The 19,583-nt window shown below is 46.2% G+C and overlaps 1 protein-coding gene across 3 annotated transcripts in view; it reads right to left on the bottom strand.

The window, feature by feature from the left end:
* STYK1 (STY kinase 1) overlaps positions 1-19,583 on the bottom strand; it is a 113,512-nt gene that overhangs the window by 30,018 nt on the left and 63,911 nt on the right. The window contains exon 1 of one of the 3 annotated variants that reach the window (XM_085619956.1): positions 14,859-14,998. The exons of the other annotated variants lie outside the window; for them this stretch is intronic. The gene's annotated coding sequence lies outside the window, so the exon portion shown is untranslated. Of the gene's footprint in view, positions 1-14,858; positions 14,999-19,583 lie in introns of those variants that run through there. 3 annotated transcript variants of the gene reach the window in all.

Below are 19,583 nucleotides of genomic sequence, written 5' to 3'. Positions count from 1 at the left end.
GCCTTCAAATTTTCAAAGAGCAATTTTGGAGCCAGATGTTTTCCTATGCAAATCACCCTGCCAATATCATCTTATCAAAACTTCACAAACTTCATTTCAGAGCTTGTTTTCAGAGACACCACTGGATTTGCAAGAATTAAGGCGGCCCTCCGAGGAGGCCAAAATTCAACAATCACAGAGTATACTTTTATTTCAGAGTGAAAGGGATTCCCTCATGGAAGTCGCAGCAGATCTGGTTATGGATGCAATTTTCAAATGCTTGAAAAGACAAAGATTTCTTAGTTTTTGTAAAGTAATAATCTAAAGAAACTTTCCAGCCTTGAACTTCTCATGCTTGTGATCAGCTGAGGGATGAAGAAAGGCCTTGAAATGGAAGAGTAAGCCCAGCATGCTGGCTTGAGCTTATGGAGTTAGGCTACAGGACTTCCGACAGCCTGAGTGGACGAGCCAGGGACCGTGCCTGCGGCTGCAACGATCCTTCTGGATAACACCCATTTGAACGGTATTTTTTTGTACGCTAGTCCTAGGACTTGTGGACCATGGGGTTGAATTCAACAGCCAGGTCTTTAAGGCCAAGTAATTTAGCCGGGTTAATGGCCAAGAGATGTTCTAATAAGGGCTCCCATGGAGCAATGGGCCCCACACGCACACTCAACAAATATTATAAGGGGCACAAAAATAGCAACCAAACAAAGAAATCAATGGGAATTTCAACATAAGAACCAAAAAGACACAAACTGCATATGAAGGAAAAGGACGACATTCAACAAAGAGGGCGGGCGGGGGGGGGGGGGCAATGAGGTTCCCAAGCTTTAATAATTTGATCAAAACAGTTCCCATACTTTTTTTTTTTTAAACTTTTCCTACAAACTTGAACTGCCACAGGTTGAAAGGGGAGCAGAATGGAGTCCTCTACCGTGAGGTTAGAGAAGGGAGAAGCAGTAAACAAGTCCTCCTCCAGAGTGCCTGCTATGTGAAAGAAATCTAAATGTATGCAATAAGTTAATCAGCAAATATAGAGGAAGCTTGGGAGCCAATAGAGGGTCTGATAGAATTTGAAATATGTCCTTTTTTGATAAAGTAGTTTTATTAGCATGGTCTCATTATGCAAACAATCATCCGCGAAATTTGTTCTTGGAATAGAACTTATTTTAAAAAAATGAGCACCAGGTACAATCAACATATTACTAAAAACAAAGGTTCAGAGAGCACTGTAAATATTTAAACAAAATATTTTCGCACATTTTGCGACAACATATTTACACTGTGGGGAACCTATATTATACTGTGGGTAATATAGATTTTTTTTAAATGACTTATTTATTCACAGTACGGCCTGTCACAATGCGCGTCATTATTTCCCCAAGGGCACTGACCAGGATACAAATCCGTGACGGGCCAGTTACACCCACAAATAGCTGAAGTGATCGCTTTAACCAGCCAAACTGTCCTACCAGAAAAATGCATTTCTCAAAAATAATTTTAATTTGCATTTATTTTTCATTATATTTTATTTGCCGTTACCTGCAAGTGAAAAGCCAGTATTTATAAAATATTCTCTTCTTTCTTCGCTGAGCCCGCCCACCACTTGCTGACCACGCCGCCACTGTAGTAAGGATTACAGTTCCCATACTTTTCACTTCAAGTTCGACCGCTCCGTAAACATAGTGCAAAAGCAGAAGACAGAAATGCCACCCGACGGGAAAGGGCGAGGGTTGAGACAGGAGGGCTCCCCCAACCCTCTAGCTGTCTAACAGCTCATTCATTGGTTAAGAGATGGGAAACCCCATATCTCCACCTGTCCTTTGCTTTGAATTGAGGCGAAAAGACGCACAAAGGACACTGCTGTCGGAAGCGTTAGTGCTAGGGAAGGCGACCCCTCGACCCATGGACTCCCTCTCTCAGTTACGCGACCAGCGTAAGAGTATTTCCCTGGGATTCTCGGCCAGGTGCCATTGCAAAGGGTAGCAGTGCCAAGGCAACTTCTGTTTTGGCCAGGGAGGGTCGTTTGACAATAGACTCCGCATCTAAAAGCAGTCAAGAATGATGCTGTGAATTGTGTAAAGTCACCATGTATTTTATTTTGGCCAAATGGTGAACAACAGACAATATTAGTTACGTTATCAATTTAGAAGGGTTGCTCCAGAGGGAACGTGCATAGAAAAAGGGTGCTCAAGTGTAAAGTGATAAGGAAGTAGGTATTCAAAAAGATGGCATAGAAAAGTTTAATATGTCAAAGCAAAAGAGGACTGGTTGTGAGTCAACGTCCTGAGGTAGCCTGGCCAAAATTAAATCACAAATATGTTGTAATTACAATTTCAACTAGAAATCCTTTCTAGGATGGCACATGGGGGTAAAGTTCAGGGTCCAGGCTGCATTAAATGGGCGTCGACGTTTCGACCCGTCTTGTGGCCGTGAGGGCGATTAAATCCTCGGCCTTGCGGATCTTCATCAGGACAGGGTGGGGCAACACATCGTTAATAGTCGTCTACTGTTCAGTAGTAGGGGCTAAAGTCCGTAGTTCCACTAAATGCGGCCAGAGACGCTGGTGGGTGTGCTTGAACACAATATTCTAAAGGGTAGAAATTAGGATATGTATCCAATGACGTCAAGCTACTTCAATCAAGGATTAGGTCCACATGAATTGGAGATTCAATAGTATACCAACTGGAAAGCGTTCAAAGTACGCAACCGTCTCGCGCCGTGTCTGACTGCATACTCTCCAGATGGGCGTGGAGCTTTATGGATTCTCGTCAAGCAGCGAGATATCCATAGTGGAGAGCTGCTCTCTAGTGGCAAGTAGTGGGAACTGCAGCTAAAACTAAAGAGGACATTTCAAGGGAACGTTTGAGTAGCCAGCTTTTCATTATCGCATTGCAAGCGCAGACACATCAACTGACGTTCATTGGGATGGGGTTAAGAGTCCCAGCATACAATCTTGACAGTCAATTCCGTATCCCCTTACTCTCAATGAGGTCCTTTTAAAAGATATCGATAGGATCGATACTCAGTTTATCCAATCTCTTTACTGTGTTTCAGTTACATCCACTTTACCCCTTCCTGGAGGAGGCCACGACTGCTCACTACTTGCATTTTTGAAGAGATAAGTTTACAAAATAAATAACTATCATCCAAATGGAATGATATAGACTTAAAATCTGAAACACCAATGTTAAACAATACCAACCACGATTACTACCCAGTAACCCACCATTAGAGTGAACATCTAATCCAGGCGTTACCACTTTACCTCTACATGCTGGAAATAAACACTGAATTATGGATTTGGATAGGGCCTAAAACATAGTGACCCATCCATGGTAGTCCTTTGGCCTTTCTATAAGAAATTATGACACTGGCAGTAATCTAGTAGGAAACTTTGGAACCAGGCAACATGTTTTTAAATCCCAGCCTCCCCACTTGGCTAAACTAGGTGGCCTTGGGCAATCACCTTTAGAAATTTCTCATCCCTCCCAATTTTTGTGTCCACATTAGCAGCATTTTGAATTAATTTATTAGCAATTAGTTCATTTTGTGGTTAAAAATGAACTCAATATAACTTTGTAGAGGGTAGGTAGACGCTCTCCTGCTCTAATCACCAAAATGAAATGTTCAAGTAATAGCCTTTGAAACCAGCTGCACTGCATTACAATCTCAGGTTTCCAACTTAAGTAAAGTGTTTGACCTGGAGGAAATCCCACTCATCCGGTGCCTCTGTCTGAACTGGCACTGTGTTTGCAACATAAAGGAGGAAGTACACCAAGGGTATATCCCAGCATATGCTCGTACCCCACCTTTCTCCCCTCCCCCCAGCATGGATTTCATTCACATTCAGGGTTGCTTGAATGCAGATAGTCACATTGCCAACTAGCATTGCTAAAAACAACCTGTGGATGGAGCTACATTGTGCAGGACTCCTCCCTTGGTACAGCTTCTCCCTCCTAGCTGCAGACAGGCACCTCTCTTACAGCTCATATTGGGCTGAAACAGTGAGACGTGTGGGCACCCTGGCAGGTGGGTGGCAGGGTCCTGTCAGGTAGCTAGCTGTGAGCAGCATTAAGAGGGGCATACGGAGCCCGCGCCAGCTGAGTGCATGCAAAGGGACGCACAACCCAGGTGCTAGACAAACCTGCAAAAAAACAAGAGATGTTGGCACCATCGGTGCATCTAAACAACCCAAACTTCCAAAAGCATGGGAGAGGCAGAGTCCTACATCCAGAACTGTGCGGGTTCTGCATTGGTAACATTATCTCAAGAGCCGTCTGATTACTTTCAGTAAAGGGGGTGGAGGGGTCAAGGAGGGGCTGCCATGCTTCCTCAAATCACTACCTGCAACTTTCCCACATATTCTACACAGCAGCAGCGGGCTGTGCCACGGGCCCTGTGCAATCTAAGAAATCCCTGCTCCCCCACCCACGGTTATGTAGTACGAGCCATAATGGGGGTTCATGGGCCTGAAATGCCTCTAGGAGCTCAGGTCACTGCACCTGATACACCAGTTATAACTACACACCTGCAGAATCGACACTGTAAAGGGCGAGAAGCAGAAATGCTGTTCATGAACCTTCCAACTCGTAATAAAGAGTGTCTCCATAAATCAATCTTTGACGGTTCAGCACCATAATCTGGCCAAGTCCTGTCACTTGTATTGAACAACAGTTCAGCAATATTCTCACAGATGATCAAACCTAATGCATAGTGTCTCCATAAAGGTCAACATCAGCCACTTTCTCCCTTCAGACGGCGATGGGTGGATATTTGTACTGGGCAATAAAGTGATCGATTACTAAGGTTCACTTAAATATTATTTGCGATTCCCAGGATTTCACAATAGAACGTGTAAAAGCTGTAGAGGAGAGTCTATCCTTTTCACTGGGAGTCACAAACACATTGTGGAAAGTGCACGTCCATTGCTTCCCACTTTCCAACACGCAGGCTGCCAAACGCAGCCACACTGCAAGCTATCGGCCTGCATGTTTTACAGAGATTGATGCGCATGCGTTACTATTACTCATTTTAATGGTATTCAATTTACCAATCTTTGAAAGTGGAAGGCTGTGCTGGGCTTGCCAGCATGCTAATTTGTGACCTTCAGATCACCGCAGAGGGCAGTGGCTTGTGTTATCTCACTGAGCCAACATACAAATCCAGTGATTAGTACCACTGATATGCTAAAACCTTCAAGATGGATTTTTAAGAGTGGCAGATGACTGGATCCTTTCATCTCTGCTTGTGCATTGTGGTGTCTTGTGTCACACAGCCACAAATTGCAAGTATTATTTGAACACCTTTCCAGGCCTACACCCGTGATTGAACCCAGGTTCTTGATATGGAGGGAAATCGCTCTGTGTGAAGTTGGAAGATGTGCGAAATGTTACAGACCCTTCCTTAGGATATCATCTAAATATATGGGATGTTCGATGACTAACCTTGTCAAAATCCCTTTTCGATGGCAACAAGGTAAGCAGGAATTATTGGGCTCAACCGTGGTCATGGAGGTCTTTCAACTCAAATGTTCTGGAGCCCAACCATGTATGGTCACTGAGCAACTGGGCCATGTGCCCCTTCGGCAGCCAACTCTCAGCAGTAGACCTGGTCAAGCAGTCCAAGACTTCCCTGGGAGGACAGACTCGCAACTCAAAAGACATCAACCAACGCTAACGAAGGATTGTTCCATCAAAAACTAGCTTTTATTTCAAAAGCAGTAATCGAATAACACAAAGTATAATACAACACTATGCAAACAATATTCAAGGCCTTCGTGAAACAAGCAGACTAGAATGGCCCAGGTCAGCTTTCCACTCCCACTTCTCAGTTTATGGCTGAAAGTTTTTCCCTATTAATTTGTGGCAACATCCAAGCAGGGCCTCACTAAGTTGTTCAAGTCTCAGAAGTTCTATGGGGGCTCTTTCACAAGCTCCCGAGCCCCGGTGCGGAAGCCTGTCAATTCAGAGTAAGTTCCCCAGGACCCTGCACCCCTCAACAGCTCAGCGGTGCCCAGATGGGAAGACGCTGCAGTCCCAATGGCTACCATGCTCAGTGCTCCTCTGACGTGGCAAGTCTCTGCTGGTATCGAGAGGGCAGGTCTCCGATGCTCACGGATGGGGGAGTTGAAGTCCTTGCGCTCACCCCCCACAAGTCAATGAGTCTTCTCCGTTGCATGTGGGGTGAGGCCAATAGCCCTCGCCCTCTTTCACAGCCCCTTGACATGCAGGTAGGGTTAAAGTAGCACCCACATGGTGACTGACCTCTCTCCTCACTGCGGCTCCACCTGTCATACAGGAATCACAGGTGGCACAAACTAGGTTCTCCAGCTCATGGCACTATATTGGCCAATGACAATCCATCTCTCAAAGCACAGCGCTAAGGGTAGTAACCTTTATTCTTCACCACAGCCCCCACCGGACAAGGGGGGAGGGGGGGGGGGGGGTTTGCAGATTTTGTCAAAAGATTCTTTCAGAATCAAAGCATTGTGTTTGAGTCCAATGTGTGTCCCCCTCTGCTCTCGGAACAGCATCAATCCACACATTAAGTCCAGGAGAAACTCCTCCAACAAGCCCTGGAATGGAATCCAGTGTTTTCCGTGTATTGTACCCTTTACAAGTGCACATACACCCCTCTGCACATACTCATTCAGATGCGCGCAGTCTCCAATGCACTGTACCTCTTCCCGTGCACACATACACCCAAGGGCCAGACTATCGCAAAACACTCTTTCATAATAGCCACCCAGGTCTATTGTTTGGGAAGTAACCTCCTACTAATACGGGCTACCGGTCGCTTTCCATCTTTCTCATCCTGTTGAGCTAGCATAGCTCCAACTCCTCTGTCAGAGGCATCCTCTGTGCAATCTAAGTCTAGATATAGTCAGGTGCTTGCAGTACTGGAGCACTGCATAGTGTCTTCTTCAGTTCCTCACACACCCTTTGACACACCTCAGTACAGATCACTTTTCTGGGCAGTTTCTTTGAGGTCAAGGCAGTCAATAGGGCAACTTACTGCCATAGTTTACTACAAAGTTCCTCTAATACCCGGAGCGTCCTAGAAAGGCCCTTACTTCAGTCTGGATAGAAGCCACTTCCAACTCCAACACGGACTGGACCTTGGCAACCAACAAGCAAATCCTCACGTTCTCCACCTCATGCCCGAGGCAGACTACAGAGGACTGCCCACCTAACAGTTGCCTTGATGGTCCTTTTTGCCTCCAGTATCCTAGCCAACACCTGTCCTAGGCATCTCAGGTGTTCCTGCCATGAATAGCTAAACATAAATGTCATCCAGGCAGGCCACACAACTCCTTCAGCCCTTCTAGAACATGGTTCACCAGGCGCTGAAAAGCGGCAGGAGTATTCTTCAAGAGAAATGGCATCACCTTAAACTTATACAGTGCCTCTAGCATAGACTATGTAAACTTCTCCTGGGCACTGGGTGCATAGGTGATCTGCCAGTAGTCACTTGTCAGATCAATGGTGCTCAAGTAGTTTGTAGCACCTGCTCACTAGCAATCCCACTTTTGGAATTGGATGGACGTCTGTCTTTGTCACCTCATTGAGGGCTCGAATGTCCACACACAACTGCAGGTTAGCAAACCCTTGCGTTGGCACTAGCACCACAGAACTAGACTATGGTCCAACATGCTGGCTTCAGCCTCAACATCCTAATCAGAGCTTTCTTCATCCGCTCATAGACCATCTAGTACGCCACAGGCATCCTAATAACGGCTGTCCCTTCCAACCCATTAAGGCAGCTGCCTTAGACACCCGAGTTAAGGCAACCTCAAAGCTCAGAATCCATTCCAAGTTGGCTTGACCTTCCACATACGCATGCACAAGATCTCTTGGAACCTTGGCCACAACCTGAGGGCTGAGAAAGGCAGTAGCCCGAGGACCGTGTCTTCCCAAGAGCAAAAGGAAAGTTTCAAAGGGAACACTTAAATGTTGGCTGTAACCAAAAGAGAGAAGCACTCAAAAAGAACATTTGGCTGTCTGAAGAGCATCACCAAAAAGAAGGGGGATTGCATAACAATCAGGTTTAAAGTCCTGGTGCCAGACACTTTGTGGTTCGTTGGAACGGTGCTGCTCTGGCTCCAAAGAGTTGAATGCACAAAGCTAGCCTACGGTCTTCACAAGAACCGCGGAACTAAGAACGACTGTAACTACTGTTGTACAGCGCTCCGCGGCCCGCAGAGCCTGGTTCGCGCTTCATGAAACTGTCCAAATAAAGATTAATCCCATCAGAAGGTAAGGAGGACTTCAGCCATGTTTGGCTCTTGGTAGAAGCTACCACTGGCACTATGCTGCACAAACAATCCCCAGAGTAGGAATGCTGCCCATCACATCACCTGACTTAGGTGCCTGGATTGCGCTTTCCACGCTGTCGAGAAGTAATTTGAGATATTTGTGTTTTACTTTGTAAATCAAGGACATCTGGGTATTTATAAAATGTGATAGAAAACCATTGGAGTACTGTCGCCTTATCCCTTCACCTGTACCTCAGCACGAATATCAATATTACAAAATATCCGAAATACGCAGTCATAGAAAGAAACCGTAAAATAAAAACAGCTCGAAATGTTTCAAGAATTAATTGCACTTTGTTGCACGAAGATATCTGTTCTAGGACAGTTTGCAGTTGAAAGGACAGTAAATGCTTAAAAACTAGTATATAAACCCCCTATTATTATTCAATTTCCATTTGGATTCAAGTCTATGTTGGGGAGCTGCAGGGCACCCCGCACCCCTATTTCTAGTCAGGATTCTAATGTTGGGCTTACCAAACAAGGCGCGCATTGCATCTGTTTCACAGGTGCCAGTCTATACCTAAACGACACACAATTGATGGACGGAATGCAGAGCAAATCACAACATTCACCCCCAGTCAAGAGAGCTGGGTTAAATCATCATTCTTTTTCTCACCATGCCACCCCAGTTTAGAACTGGCCATACACAAATCAGTCTTGACCCTGTGCCTCATGGGAACAGTCCAGCCCGAACTGCCAAGCCAGGTCCTCCCTGGACTGGAAACAAGCATCCTAGGACCGGTTTCGGGGCTTCACCCCTCTTCAGCCAGGATAGCTTGATTCCAGTGGCACAGTGAGCCCAGGACCCACGTCTGGGCATACCTGGCGCACTTAGGGCGAGAAATCAAAAGACAATTGATGGACGGAATGCAGAGCAAATCAAAACATCCACCCCCAGTCAAGAGATCTGGGTTAAATCCATCATTCTTTTGCTCACCATGCCACCCCAGTCTGTAACTAACAGGGTGAATGAATTTCCTCTCTGGGTGACTAATGAAAGAATTCCATGATAGTGAAGGTGTTCACATTCCACACCCGGAAGCACAGGCAATGCTCCCTCCTTTTAGAACGAGGGCCGGTAATTTGTACCCGTTTTCATTAAGAAGCTTTTGGGGGTCGCTGAATGAGTAGCTCATCCAGGTCAGGTTTATGCATTGCACTCTGGGACTTGTAGTCCAGGCTATTCCGTTGTAAAATAAATACTACAAGTGCCAGAATGCTAAGCAATACATTGGAATGGATGAGCTATTCACAAATAGACCCAGGAATGCCGAGAGCAACAAGTGGTTCAATATCACGTGATCCTTACAGCCAGTCCTTGCTATTAGCAAAGAAACTGTGCATTCTGGGACATTTAGTTTCTCAAAGGGCCTTGGAGCACTTGGCATCCCAGACATTAGCTGTATCTATTTGAAGGGTCTCAGGAGCTTGGTCCTCCCCACTGTGACGCCCACCACCAATGACTGTTTAGGAACTAGTGAGTACAAGCACAATGGATTGTACCCACCCCTCAAGGGAATGCCCATGCTTTACGAAGGCCACACAATAGGAAACACCCCTTCCGTCTTAGTCTTTTTTGTTTACCCTGAGGATAGCTGCCAATTTGTCCAGGTCATATGCATAATGTTCAGATAATAAGGACCATTTAGCTAGCAGACTGTTGCATTCTGGGTCTTGCAGTTTCACTTTCAAACTTGGAAATATGGGACCAAACATCTTTTGAGGCAAAGAGCTGGGGACCAAAAACCAAGGTCTGGATGAAAGTGTCATACAAGATGGAGACACTCGTCTGAACTGTATTACGTACAAAGGTAGCAAAGCCGCTCCCACTGATGTGAAACAGATGCCATTCAAAGCCTTAGCTGCACCCATACAATAGAGACTCTTCAGAGCTCCCAAGCACTCCACCCCCCGCCAGGGATCGTAGGGCCCCAAAGAGGAGGCAGAGGAGCAGGGCTGGTCAGGTAAGGTGTGTCCACTAGGCCCTCTGGAAGAGAAGAGGTGGAAAACGGGCGTACCCTGGACGTCCATCAACTATTTCACGAATATCCCTCTGAAACGAATCCAAAACCCTCTGGAATTAATCCAGGGGGGGACAGGTAAAGAGAAAGCACAAATTAGATGGAGTTCTGTGAGCAGAAGATGAGCAAGGAGCACAGGTGTCCAGAGAGGATGGGTTACCGGCGGTCCTGTCCTCAGGGAACAGGTTTCCAGTTTCGCACTCATTTAGAAATTTAGAAAGCAGTGCATTTTGGAAGTTGTAATCTTGGTTCACTTCAATTGCTCTGAAAGGCACATGAAAGCAATGATTTGTACGAGGTAAGCCACTGTGTCATCAGGTAATCCTTGACGCAGGTGATGAGTCAACTGCCCTGAGCATCCTTGTACATGTGGCCTTCAGCCATGCCGTTTACTTGCAGATCTGTGCAGAAGCGGAGCTCCAAGATAGGCAAACCTGGGCAGCACAGAACTCCCTTATAACATCAGTGCAATGAACCATGTCCCCCATGCTTCACATGCAAAGCCTTCAAGTGTCCCACATTGGGCGCTAGTGGTACACCCGTCTCAGGCTTTTCTGTACATTCTGGTACTTGTAGTCTTGGTTTTTAATCACAAGCAGGGCCGGACTGGCCGTAGCGGCACCGGGCATTTCCTTGGTGGGCCAGAGGGAAGGGGGCTGTTTTTGTGGCCGTGGGGGCCGCTTTCCCTACAGGGGACCGGTTTTGCAGCAGTGCTGCCATAAGAAAAGCGGGAGCGGTGCTTCTTGCTGGCACCCGCTCTCAGGGCCGGTTGAGTGGCAGCCTGCCAGGGCTGGTTGCTGTTCCCAGTCTGGCCCTGAACACAAGGTATTCGTTACACGTCCTAGAATGCACACACAAAAAATAAAAACTACGCACACGTTCCTGGAAAACCTGCCACCAGAAGACCCTCTGGACTGTATCTAATGGACGTGGGCCTTTTCCAGCGAGTGGGAACACTTTGGAAGCAAAATGAGGTGATGTAGCCTTGCCCCAGCCCGGTCTGCCTTTCAAAAACGCCAGTCACTTGAGAAATGCCACAGATCCCTTTAGGCCAGAATGCCATCCGAGCTAGACCCAAGCGGTGCCCTGGTTTGTGGAGCGGTCATTGTGCTATGAACAAAACCTTCCCTCCTTCTCACACACCCACTGCAGGGTAGGGTTTCCTGGCATTTCTTACAGCATGGGAAGAGGCATGCCCACCCGCGATACCTAATGACCTTCAAGTCCTCAGAGAAAGAGGTGTACACACAATGGACATTAGTACCAGCTAAAAGCCATATTGAGGTGGCTGCAGAGTTCAACAAAACTAGTATCCTTATGAACACACAACTGGCCAGCAGCCACCAGCACCACTCCACTCAAGAAGCCGCAGCGTAAATACCCACCATCAAACACGAAGGGCTGACAAGGCGAGTCTTACTTACAACATGATGACAGACTTCATGTTTCCTGATGCAATGAGTCAGCGCCCAATCAAAGCAGGGCATTTTAGGTCTGTATTGATAGAGCAGTGTATATTTGATCTTTTGTTACCAATTCTTTAAAATATTCACAGAATGGATTTCATTAAGGTTATTTAGGGGTCGCCAGGGGTCACAGTTAAGACCACTAGCTTGCCCCTTGCTACCCCTGGCACTGCCTTCACGACACCAGGCCTCAGAGGTGGCAAAATAAGTGCCAAGATTTCAGGGGTGTCCAGCATTATCAGAGTGCGGCTCTAGCATCATTTTCTGCTCATTTTTATTAGATTAATAGTGAATAATAGTTTATTATTGACTATTACTGTAATAAAAAATGGAGCAGCAAGGTCTGGACCTTCACAGGCATCTTAGATAAGAAAAATAAAATGGTTTTAATGTAGGTTGTGTGTGTGCGCATGTGGGTGAGAGTGAGTTTGTGTGAGAGAGCGTGTATATGTGTGTGCGCATGGATGTTTGTATATGGAATCATGGGGGTGGGCGTGCGTGGGGGTGTTTTAAAATGAGTAAGTATAAGAGAGGCAGAGTGAGTGTGAATGAGTGGCTCAGGGTGAGTGAGTGAAAATGAATGAGTGCAAGTCAGTGCTAATGATCGAATGAGGGTGATTAAGTGAGTGTATGTGAGCATGTATTGCTAAGCTTGCAGATCCGCTGTTGGACCTGGCATGCTTCTCGGCTCATAGAAGCACCCTCGACAAAATGTTGGCACTGGAATTCAGGAGACAATACATGCATATGTGATACCTACTGTGTGCCAGCAGTAGCATTTTGCTGAGGGTAAGTGTTGGCATGGAATACCCATGAAATAACATGCCAGCACTGGCCTGGAGAAAATTATTGGCATAGTTGGCACCTGTGGCAAACTGCTGGGGATGGCACATTGGAGGAAACTCTTGGCATATGGAAAGATAACTGTGGTAAGGCCGTGGGGCATAAGGGGGCACCCACAGGACGTTTTAAAAACAAAACTGGGTGAGCTCATGGGGACTGTCAGATTTCAGTAGCTTGGCACGCCATTAAAAGAGATTGAATATTTAGTGAGTGCTTTTTAGAGCCAATGGCTTTTCAGCAAATGTATCTGAAAATTGTGCATTAAAATGCACTAGTAAAGTCCTTTTATTCAAAATGTTCTCAGGGAAGGGAACCCCCACCCTTTGTTCTCCCCTACAGAATTATATAATATTAATTTGCAATTATGTCACTGCAGCAATGTTAATTATTGTGATGTCATCAGGATTAAGGTTATATGACATCACTCTTTGGGGTGATGTAGGGTCAAAGGTTATATGAGATCACTTCCTGTGACATCTTTAAGGTCAAAGGGTATGTGTTCGCAGGTCCGCTACCCCTTGCATTTTGGTGAATCGATGTCCATGGTGGACTTTGGCTACTCCCTGAGGAGTATGCCCTCTAACTTCAAGCTACGATCCGTGTGATGCATGATTCTGTTTCCTATGGAGTGCTTGCACTGCAGTGTATGTGGACTATTTTACACATCTAATATATTGTGACTCATAAATTACATTAGTTACAATGCATAAATGCATTGTATGCTGAAGGGCATCATTTTTTGGGGGTTTGGCCTAGAGATAGCTCACCAGCCTTGTAAATAGATTTAAAAAAAAAAAAAAAAAAAAAAACAACAACAACAAAAAACACCATAAATAAATATCCATATAGCTGTAAATATATAGATGGGCTTTGGGCCAACCCTCTTCATTCAGTGACTTGTTCAGCTTTCAGTCACATTGTGTGTCTGCCAATCACAGCATTAAGCTGGGAGCAAAGGGTCAGCCCAGGGTTTTAAGTGGGCCGAGTCCCCCCAGTGCTCAGCACGGGCAGTTCTAAAAAGTAGGTGTCGAGATGGGTCCCTATTGGGCTCTCCAAATTTGCCACCAACCTCAGGGTGGGAAAAAATATCTTAGCTCTGCAGCAGGACCACCCATCACTGCCTTTGATGCAACTTGAAAGAGACTCGTAGTTCTTTCACAGTCTCACCATTTCTGAACGGAAGCATTTTCAATGATCTATACAAGGAAGCCATAGCTGTTGCTTATTTTTCTTATGCAACTAACAACCACTGACAAAGTCCATAATCCTGACTGGTTATAGGTGTATTTATTAATTGTTGTGTTATATATCTGAATGGAATGACGAAAACAGCAAAATACCAGTCCCGCGGCACATTATGCCCAGCACAGATTTATAGCTTATGTGTTTTAAACCACACCCTTAATTACATTGGCCACGATCCTCCCCCCTCCCACCACAGTTTTTTCATCTCACTTAAAGCCCTGGGTCGGCCCACTTCAGACACTGGCTCTCTTGCACTTTTAGTGAGGTCATATTGCTCTAGCACATATGCACATTTACTTAAAAAGAAGTGCACTTCAGCTGCTGGGCTAATACTTTAACAGTGTTATTTCCTTTCCATTAGTTATCATGTTTATTCAAGGTCTTCAGGTTACAGTAATTCAATGGCAATAGGATATTTTCTTTGTACCCATCGGAATCATATTTTCCTGCTATGTACAGGAATCACTGGCAAAGTTGAAATAAATAATCTAGGGACACATGCCAAATAGGTAACAATAGTTATTTTTTTATTGCAACCCTGCGGCCACCATGTTTAGGCAGAACTAACTTCTTTTTGTAGACCAAAAATCCTCTCCCCCACTCCAAAAAATTAACATCTGCGCTAGCTTTCCAGGACAGAGAGCTATTGGCTTTCCCGATGCTCGTTTGTTTTTTATTCACGACAACAGGCTTTTTGTTGTTTTAGATGGGTCTCAACAGGCAAACCAAAGCTACTGACTTTACCAATGCTTGTTTTCTATGTATCCTTGCAGTATTCGCTTCTATATAGTACCTCTTACCCCATGGCGGATTTCTGAAGCCCTCGTACTCGCAGTTCCGTATTATCCTATAACGAACGCAGGGCTAGAAGTCCCAGAAATGTAACGGGCAGAATGTATTGGACGCGTTCGCTTATTTGGGGATCAGGGTTTCAAATCCCTGTGTTGTTAATATCATTTCACAACCGCCAAAAAACACACTTACCAACTCCGCCAAGCGGTGGCATGTCATATGTGCTGCATTTAGTCACTCCTGGGTTTTAGTTGTTAGAAAGTTGCATTCTGGGACTTGTAGTTTTGTTGTCAGCATAATTGCGGGCCCAAATCAAAGATATAAGCGCAGACGCAGTCCTCTGAAAATGAAGTTTCAGCAGAGAGTGTCAAGCATTATTGCATGCGGGTCACTCAGCAGCCACTGCATAGGGTCTCGTTGAGAACGTCATGGTGTCTCGAGAGCAAGTCTACACCTCCGGTGGTCAGATTACCGCCCCTTCCAGGCACTCTAAGGATAGTTGTACCGGGCGCCGTCCCAAGGGCGCGAAAACAGAAAGGTGAGCCGGGCCCTCCACACATCCCTCTCGAGGAGCGCAGGGTGCGGCGGAACGGATCGCGTTCCTCACGATGGCAGCGGATCAATTACCTCGCGCGGAGGACGTCGAAAGAGGCACTTTATCACCGTGCGCGAGGCCGCGTCAGATGTAATAAAAGACCGATGCCGGAAAAGGTGCTCAGCCGGTTGAGGCACCTGCGCTCAGAGCGGCCGTTCCTGACATGTCACTAGTTACAGTCCTCTCCTGACGAGGTGACCCAGGTGTGACGAGTCGCCACGAGTCACGTTTGATACGATCACTAAATCCTGGCACGTGCACTCGGACAAGCAGTTTAATTTGCATTCTTTAGGATTACAAATGATGTGGGCTCAGACTCCATGCAACGGGTCTGCTGCTGGATCAAGAGTCAGCGCGTTGCACGTGGCGTGGTGTCGCGGGGAAGCTTGCCTTTCATTCTTCAAGGGTCGACTTAATATCCACCAGTGAGCACAGCTGCCGCCTGAGTCTATGTTACGTCACCTGGCAACCCCCTTCGACCAGTCCTGAATTTATCTGGAACAGCACTGCTTTCTGGGACTTGCAGGTTTGTTTTTAAATGTTTACGCGTTTACTCAAACATCGCTGTATATAAAAGGTTGATGACTATTAAAAAAACAGGACTAGCTGAAGGCGTCGACTAGGCCCCTATAAGTGAGGTGAGTATCGGACGCACCTTTTCAACACAGTAATAAACGTTTATTCTGCATTGTCATTGTCACTATTGTGTGGCCTTTTTATGGCTGCCAAGTTTCCTAAGTCCACGTGTGACTAGTTAGGTCAGCACCGTGCTATTTCTTGGCATTGTGGGGCTTGCAGTCTTCTGGGAATACAAGTCCCTGAATTCTAAGCTAAAAGCGGGACTGGACTAACCGCTAACTCATGGGACCTAAGAAACTCGGCTGCATCAAATGTTGGCTTTTCAATTTACCGCATTTGCAAGTTGTGACGTGCAGTGTTACGATTTTCATAGTAAATACAGGCCTACGGGTTCCGGCACACTCATAGCTAGCTGGCTAAAAAGTATGGACTGCCAAAAGCCACTTTCCTGAGGGGGCACCTTTCGGCTATACCTTCAGACCGGCAGTAACCAACCAGGCCTTTATTAACTAAGAGTTCTCAGCACAATGGATTTATGAGCCCATGTTGCTAAAATTGAAACTAAGAGTTCCAAAACACAATGTGTTGTCAGCATACAAAGCCAAGACTGTTTGAAGGTGTCACATGACATGACGCCACTTGGGAACTATGACGATGTCCCGGCCCAACCAATCAGAACAAGGTTTAGAATACTTGCTGGGGCGGACAGCACCTGGTCCCAGCCCACACTTGATGTCTAACACTAAAGGGGACAAACACACTCTCCTGCAGCTGCTCGAGGTGTGTCCACACGCCACGCGCCTGTAGGCACATCCCCATTGATGCCCAAGAGGCCTCCAGAATCCCATTCTATGTGTGGCACCTTCAGCTAGTCCTGGTTAGAACAGACAATATGTGTGTGCTGGGGCTTTACACTTTAACCTGCAGTGTTACGAAACTAACTACAAGTTCAAAAATCCAAAGAATGCAAGGAGAAACAGAAGGCATCAAACATGACATGGAGCCATGTTAAGGTCTCGCATGACCCAGCGCATGCGCTGGTCCGGCGAGACTTATTGAGAGGGCTCCAAAAAGTGCTACCAGGCCAGCCTAGAGCTACAGTGCCGCGCTTTACCGCAATTTCTTTCACTTTCGCGGCCGCAGGGCCGCTTTGATGTTTGATCGTGATCGCGATCACTTTTTAACTTTCACGACCGCACGGCCGCTTTTCATAGCCAATAGGTCTCGCTTTTGGGACCTTATAAGTATTTAGTTATGCAACTGATGCATGGCTAAACACTTATAAGGTCCCAAAGGCGAGACCTATTGGCTATGACAATGCTTGTTTTACTTGCTATCTCCTGTAACCTCCATTTGCAAATGGTTCAAAATGACGTCCTGGTATATTCAGGGATGCTGTTTGTAACCTGAGCGTTTCTAGCTCAGCCCTCTGCAAGTTGGAGTGTGAGCCTGGGTTGTAACAGCCCAAGACAGCACAAGCCACCCAATCAGGGCGAGTCCAGCACATGGGAACAGAGGTGCAGGTAGCGGTTCCATGTCCAACAAGCATCGGCAAAGCCCGTAGGTCTGGTGTTAGCTGGGGCTGCCAGCCTTTTACCCACTCAAATTGAGAAAAAAAACCATCAGATAACCACTCAAATATTTCTTTTGGTTTCACAAAGCATGCATTGACCTAGTTTTCCCTGGAACGTAAGGGAACTACTTTGTGTGTGGCTGTTCTCCTTGTGAAAGGGGGAAAAGGCTGTCACTCACATTGATGTTAACCAATCGCTGAAGTGGGCTGACCCACTGGTCCATGCTGTGTACTGTGGTGTGCAGAAGAAAAATGTGAATGACACAACAACAGACCAATGAATGAAGAGGGCTGGGTAACAACTGCTCTTAGTAAGCATATTATATATATTATGTTACTAAAATCAAAAGGTCTTGTTTAATGCCAGACCTAAAAATATCCTAGAAAATAATATTTTTCACAGTCTCCCAAATCACAGAATTAATTTCTACCTAAAGCTATTTCGATCTGCATTTAACTCCTAAATCCAGTCAAACCCGCTTCCCACGTATGCAAGGACTGTGCTTAGTCCCACTTCAGGAAGCAGAGGCGCAACTAGAGCTAAATTTCGGGGGGGGGGCTAAGAAAAAGTTTTGGGGGGGGCTGAAACTTTAAGCAATAGGCAGAGTGGAGCTGCAGGGGCTCTTAGAAGGGATGAAACAACAGCGAGGCCTCATTAACATGCAAATGGTCTTTTAACATGCAAATGGTCTTTTAAAGACCTGTGAAGTGCTCGGGTGTGGCTGTGTGTCTGCCCGGGAAGCTGTCTCATCCCGGGCTGCCACACACGACGGGGGGGGGGGGGGGGGGGCTGAAGCCCTTCGAGTCCAATGGGTGTTGCGCGCCTGTCAGGAAGGGACTCAAGGCCTGGCTCTTCGACTAACACTGCAGCACAGCGCCTGGATACCCTCTCAGGTGATAGGCAGCGCTATAGAAGTATGGCCTAATTGATTGATTGAGTGCTCCATCTCCAGTTCTGATATTTTTGAGAGCAAGTGCTTTACAGTGGGGTGAGGTGCACATGGAAATGTTTGTAGTCCGATAAATATGGAAGATTGTGCTCGTGTGGGAACCATATGGTGGCATGTTTTTGTTTATTGGTTCATTTGCCTTTCTGCTGCATGATTCTTTTATTCCTAGGGCCCAAGGTACCGCTACCCAAATGCTGTATCAAAGTATGAGTAGATCAGTGTCACTTCCGGGGCGATGCACCTGGTAATGTGAATGCGGTTTCTATATTTCTGGACAAGCTGATCCTCTGGTAGCTGCAACTCTTGGTGCAGTTTGGTTGCTATTTCAGTAAATTTTTTAGGGGGTACATAGACTGATCCACCTCCCCGCTGAGACCAACTGAGGGGTATTCTGCAATGCCGTACACCTCTTTCACCCATAAAGTGTATATCTCTTCCTTGAAATGGCGGGCCATTTTTTGTCCGTAGCAGAGTCCCCAGTTCATCAGTGGTCAGCATTTACCCAAGTTATGGGATTGCTGCTTGCTCTGATGTGTCGTGGAGATATTCCATGATGGGCACAACGTAGGGCAGTCAGCGTCTGTCAAAAAGCCACTTTCCTGTGCCTGCTGTCTTCCAGTAAGTTTTTTTTGGTACGCTTAATCCCCTAGCTGGAGAGCTTGGTCTCTGGCCGTGGCATTGGCTACTTCCTCCATCCTTATGAATTCTTCCTTTCCTCACTGATGATGAGATATTGTCATGAGCTGTTTCAGGAGACCATCTCCAGATCTGGCCAGTCCTGGATCAGTCTATTTGCAACGGACACCCATTCTCATCACTGTTGGTTTGGGGATTGGATGCCCTAGCAAGTCATTGGTCCCAGGAAAGTCTGTATACTTTTCCCCCTTTCCTCTTATCCACTGGTTATTTGGAAACTCTAGAACACGGGGTGGGATGTTAAATGTGGTTCCATGTTGGCCCAGACATCCATATTGCCTTCTTCTGACACGAATGGCATGCTCCCCTCCATGGGCCTTTCCTTTCGCTTCATCCCCACTTCTGTTTCTGTCCATCTCTCAGACAAGAGTCAGCCATCTTTGATGAGAATTTGGCTCTTGAGAAGTTAGGCTCAGAGGCCAGGAGGTGTTTAGCTGATGTAGTTTTATGGCTACAACAGTCTAGGAGAGCAAAAACATTACAAGTTTATGATGGGCATCTGTGCAAAATCTGAAAATGGAGTG

Source organism: Triturus cristatus, chromosome 7, assembly GCF_964204655.1.
Source record: "Triturus cristatus chromosome 7, aTriCri1.1, whole genome shotgun sequence".
In the NCBI taxonomy this organism is placed as follows: Eukaryota; Metazoa; Chordata; class Amphibia; order Caudata; family Salamandridae; genus Triturus; species Triturus cristatus.
The sequence above is the reverse complement of the archived record's forward strand: the minus strand, read 5'-3'. Positions and strand labels throughout refer to the sequence as shown.